Here is a 6,096-nt window from a genome sequence, read left to right as displayed (position 1 = left end):
TGTGAAACAGCCACGACGACGGCATGAAGACGTCTGGATATTGCCCCTGAATGCGCTTTTTGAGTGAAACGTGCGTCAAGTGTGTCGTTTCGGATTTTGAGTTCGACGTGGGACTGCCCAGAAAGGTTGGCCACGGGAAGACGCAGAGACGAGTCTCGACTTGTTCTCAGTGACTCAGTTTTAGCGATTGAGGTGCCCATTTACCGACACTCTGGTGTTCAAAACACGTCTTCTACAAACTCTTAAAATTGTCTCGTTAAAAAAAAAAAAAACAAAAAAAAAAAACGAGGGCGAAAGTGTTAGTATTTCGAGGTGTTGCGTTTGGATAATTGCTCATTGTTTGGGCGAAGGCGTATTACGTCAAAGAAACTTGTCAAATGTCAACACATCATTGTTGACCAGGTAGTTCGGTGAATGCCAGTGAACACATTCGTTAACTTGCATTCAAACAACGCGTGGAGCTCTAGCATGTGATGTCTAAACGACCGTTGCACATAAAAAAAGTATACAGTTTTGTTTGGGTTCGGTCAATACTTTCAGCCGTGCTGGGCTGAGTCGCGCCGATCCCAACGCCAAAGAGAAGCGAAATATCAGCTGTCTTCCTGGCAAGCATTTCGTTTGCCTTCGGGGACTAAAACGTACAGGTGCACCCTGTCTGAGGGAGACTAATGGCTTCTTTTGCTTGAGCATGCCTCTTGGTTAGTCCCAGTCGAGCGCAGTCAGTCCCCAGTTTTGGCGCACGATACCTTGCTTGAACCAGACGGTCTTTTCGGGGAGCAACCGGAAGCTCAAAGGGCCACATGCTGCCGTTGGACATTTGAGACCATTTTTTTTTCTTAGAGTGTACAAATATGCTCCAAAACCAGCAAGTATTAACAACTTCTACCACCAAATGCGTGCCAAGTACTGACCACAAGCATGGAAACGATGCTCCCCGAGTGCCTGCAAGCACTTTTGCCTAAATGGTTGGACGTCATATGCAAGCCATCTACAGAAGACAACAAAAACTCACTTTATCTAACAACAGGATCTCTACAAATTCAGACGCATCAATTGGACAATAGCAAAACAGTGGTGATGCAGTGTTGAGTGGTCTATGCAGGGCCGGATTAACGTACGGGCTAGAGAGGCTGCAGCCCAGATCCCCAGGCTGCCGGGGTGCGACGTGCTAACCCCTTAAAATTGGAAAAAAATATCGATTTGGTTTTAGTTTAAAACAGTTCAGACCTAAAGGAGAAAGAAAACTAAGAGGAGCCTTTGGGCCCCTGGCTTTCAAATGTCGTCGTCGTCGTCATCGTCGTCGTCCCCCCCCCCCCCCCCCCCCCCTTTTCCGGGTCTCTTTTTTTTTTTTTTCTTCGGGGTAACAGGGATGCCAAAAAGTTCCCTTCTCTAGACGACATGGTGTTGGTGAGCTCGTTGTAAATGATTGTGACAGAGCGAAAAATTGTAAGCGTTGCCTCCCACCCTGCTTGTCGGACGGAGCAAAGCCGTCGACGCTGGCAGTCCCGTTGAAGGCTCTTCTAATTGAAGCCAGACGGAAAGACGGCCACGGACGGCTACAGACAAGCGTGGGTTGGTAGGAAACAAGTGTTGCCGAAAGCTGCACGAGCAGTATACATGCTGCATATTATTCTTGTTTATTTTTTTATCTTTTAGCGTAGTTCCCAATGTAAAGTTTCCTCCGAAACGACAAGTTTAAAACAAGCAAAAATGCATATCGCTGAACGTCGCGAAGCCATCCTTTGTAACCACCAACACGCGTTTCAAAGAGCCGGCTTTTGAGATGTCCCCCAAGGGTTTTCGAGAGACAGTGACTGCAACCAATTGCCCTGGAGCCTGGGTCTCTGCCAGTGCGAGACAACACTTTTCCTGCCATCAAGTGATATGATCGCTGCAATCTTTATAGAAGCCTATGAGGTATTACTAATTATTATTCGTTGCTAGAATAATACCTCCAAACGGCTACCAAGTTCTAAATTACTGCAAGTAGTAGAATCAAGACCACTTCCAAAACTAATTGAAAGATTTCCCCCTTAAGATAGAAATCATGTAGGAAAAGAGTTTGAAAATATCTCCTTGATATTCATGAGAATTATGCCTGTGAATGTGGCCAAATACAGTGGTTGCGACATTACGATCACATTCAGTTTTAATTATTTGTTTATTTATTTGAATGCAGAAGTCAGTTAGTTTGGGACACGATAGTTCAGTTATTAGGAGAAGGTGAACGAAGCGGTTTGCGCTCTAAATACTTTAACCACCACCCAGGCAGCACAAAAATATTGGACCAATAACGGACAAATATCGGTCAAAGTTTTAGGAAATAACGGTCCAATAATGATTTGCACCCCGGCTCCAGATCGGTCCAATAACTTGAACCGATCACGGGGAAAGTTTTGAGACCGATATCGCCAACCGTTTTGTGACCGATGTCGACAACCGTTTTTCGGCCGTCTTTCGAAACCGTTTTACAGCCGTCTTTCAAAATGTTTGTGGCCGTTATCGTTGAACCATTTTGGGATTTAAATGTCTTCTTGAAATACGTAAGAATGCGAATGACGTACTACGACATCAAATGTGAAACTCTCTATTTTCAATGAAAACGGATGTTTCATTTTAGTGGGAATTGGAGATGTCTGACCATCTTCGACTTCGACAAGGGGTATAGGAGCACTGCAAAAAAATTTCACTAAATTTTATGGGTAAAAGTTGCGGGTTCCATAGTGCCAGCATGGTTTCCCGTAATCTAGAAACCGAACAGTCTGTTAAAAACAAGGCATATAATTTTGTAAAATGACGGAACGTCTATATTCCATTTAGCAGACAGTTATCCGTTTTCCCATTTTATTGGTAAAAGTTGCGGGTTTTATATTGCCGGCAAGATTTCCCGTAATCTAGAAACTGGACAGTCTGTAAAAACAAGGCACATAATTTCGTAAAATGACGGAATGTCTGTAGCTCACTACGGAGGGCTATCCGTAGGAATTATGAAAGCTGTCGGCACTAAATAATGAAGCACTATACCTTTCGGCCTTAGATAAGGCCAAAGTTACGAGCCATTCGTACCACCCGCACCTCCGATACATCAGGCGACTCCCCTGGAAGGGCTATACCTTTGCCAGGGGTGTCACCTGACGTATCGGAGGTGCAGGATTGTTGCGGATGGCTCGTAGCTACGGGCTTCAAGAAGACAGAAAGGTATAGTGCTCCGTTATTTAGTGCAAACAGCTTCCATGTTCAAGCAAGCCGAAGTCACATGAAACTTTTGAGGTATGGATTGGAATGGAGAGTTCATAGGCACTGTCATTCAATATACTAACTTGAATAATTTTTTATCCTTACCTAAAACAACAAGAGTTCAACAAGAAAAAGAGCACACAACCTCTACTACTCATTGCCAGGATTTTGTTTGTGTGAGATCAGCTGCTCGTAGAGATGACAGCTGAACAAACGAACCAATTAAGAAGTTTTGCCACAATGCCTTTATTGGAAGAAGGCATGCCTTGCTTTAAGTTGGGAGAAATTTTACATTACAGTTGTCCTTGCGCTCGCCATCTAGATGCCCCTCCATGCTTGTGCTTATAGTTGTCCTTCAATTGGAGACCTCTTCGATATCTTCATGGTGCATATAAGAGCAGCCTGAAATAAAGAGCAGAAGAGGATTCGAAATCAATACACAATCACAACAAGCTGTATATGACATACATGGTTAACATCAGCAAGCAACGTGTTTACTACCTAGCCCAGCTCCCCACCTTTCTACTGCACATGATATATAAAACAAACCTCCCATAAATTGAACCAAAGTAAAAACTTGCATTGATTTGAATACCCAACACAACAGGTGCTTGAGAAATAAAACTAGCAAATTAAAATTTGCATAACCATTCAGTGATATTAAGCACAATCAAGTGAGCCATATCTCCTATAGAATATGCAGTAGGCTCGCGATAATTCAAACTCGGAGATTTAATACCTCTGGTTAAGTCAAACAAATTTCAAAACTTGGGCTGTCCCGCTACGTTTTCAATGTATTCATAAGCCGCTTAATTTGAACGACGGTTTCGTGTAATTCATACTTTTTGTTCTCGCGGCCCCGTTGAGTGCACTTCTTTCCGAGCACCGGTGCACTGCGGAGAAGCAGCACCTGTGAAGCTTGCTTTCACAGGCTTTGTTTTCCTGCGGTGCACTGGTGCTCAGTAAAAAGCACACTCTACAGGGCTAAAGCAGAGCAGAGCCGTACATATAGATCTTGGTATATGAAAGGAGCAAGCAGAGCCAAGGCCTGCATCAGACGCAGATAAAGGGTTCGACAATCTCTCTTGGCCAACCAGAAGCTGAAAATAATCCCCTAGCTACGGTAGCGAGAAACGGTTTTGATAAGTGCCTAAGAGTTAATTGTAGTAACTCTCCATGGTTGAAAATATGGTGCACGCACTGTTTCGATTATGGTTATGCAAGTAGATGTAGGAAACTAATGTTCCGCTTGATTTCTGTCTTGCTCAAATGGAGCCTGACCGCTTCGACGCCTGGTGTACGGATTACGTCAATCGTTCAGCTGGTTGCACACGTTTTTTATATTTTCTATATCTTCCACCGTGATTTTGCATGACCACGGTCAAAACATCACTGCACCCCAGTCACCGAGAGTTACTCCGACCAGCTCATTAATTTTGTTTCTCACAACCACTGCCAGGATATTATGCGCGGCTGCTGGTTGGCCACATACGAATTTGTGAAAATGCTCTGGAGCACGCCCAGCCCACCTTAAGCGAAAGGCGCCTCCTCATTTACCTTCTATACATCCAAATGAATGGTTAAACTATCTCTATATACGTCTCTGAAGCAGAGGACACATGAGCGGCAAAAACGGGCGCTGCGCGGCAGTTTCCATATCAATTTGCAAGGATGCTGTGATGTGGCGGCATGGCTTTATATCGCAGTGTTCACGCAAGTTGCTATAGAAACTGCGGCACAATGCCCGTTTCCATTACTCATGGGTCCCTGCTTAACAGTCCCTAATAGACAACTTTTTTTCTGGTTGAACAAACTTAATTTTGTTTTAAGGTGTCATGTGCTGTCTAAACAGTCCCTGATAAACAACATTTTTGAGGGTTGAATAAACTTGTGTCATAAATTTTACCAATGTTTCATGAATGGCATACCAGCTTATGATTAATCGGCCTGTGCAGAGGAAATCATGAAATATGTTTTGTATGTGTAGCCATCCATATAGAAAATCATAATTTATCTTGCAACATATTTAGATGAACTACTGATAATTTGAGCTTTTGATAATTCATGCAAAATTCGTGGCTTCCTTGAGTATGAAATAATGAGAGTCTACTGTATGTCACATTCAAATTAATGGTTTAGCTGCTTGGACTTAATTGTATCTGAACCTTTTCCTTTGGCAGTGCATTAAATGTAAAATAGTACAGCAATGTATAGGCTCTAGTTTGTGCACTGGCACACGCTTGTGCAAATAAGTCAAACTAGCATTAAAGGGAGCTTGAAGCACTTTGTAAGCAATGTGATTTAGGAGCAGACTTACATAGCATTTTGGCTCGTTAATTCAGTAATCGCACTAAACTTGGGCAAAAGACATTGTAAACTGCATTTATTCTGAATATGTGCAGCAATTATAGCAGGGCATGCACTGAGCCTTTCTTTCACATGTAACCTGTCCAAAGCTTCGTGACATCATCGTTGGCATCCCCAAGTCAGCCTATTGGCAAGCAAGGGTTGTCGGACCCTGCTAATGACGTCACTTTTGGTAGTCTTTATCTCCGTTTTTTTTTTTTTTTATTTATTTCTGAACGAAAACATACAGATACGTACGGGCCCGCAAAAGCACGAGGCTGCTTGTGCGCGGGTCCCGACAGCCAACAGAAGTCAAAATTATACAATATCAAAATGCAACTGCACATGCAACCGCACACATATTAAAACATAACATAGTCTGCACTGAGACGCACGCACTGAACTAGTTAGTATGAGTAAGACACCAATATTTTAGGCATCTTTTAACAACACTGAATGACTGTAAACAAAATAGATCGTCAGGTAATTTATTAAAAAAGTATGGGACATAAA

The sequence above is a fragment of the Ixodes scapularis genome, unplaced genomic scaffold (assembly GCF_016920785.2).
Source record: "Ixodes scapularis isolate PalLabHiFi unplaced genomic scaffold, ASM1692078v2 PGA_scaffold44__24_contigs__length_19508400, whole genome shotgun sequence".
Taxonomy (NCBI): Eukaryota; Metazoa; Arthropoda; class Arachnida; order Ixodida; family Ixodidae; genus Ixodes; species Ixodes scapularis.
Note: the sequence above shows the minus strand (reverse complement) of the source record.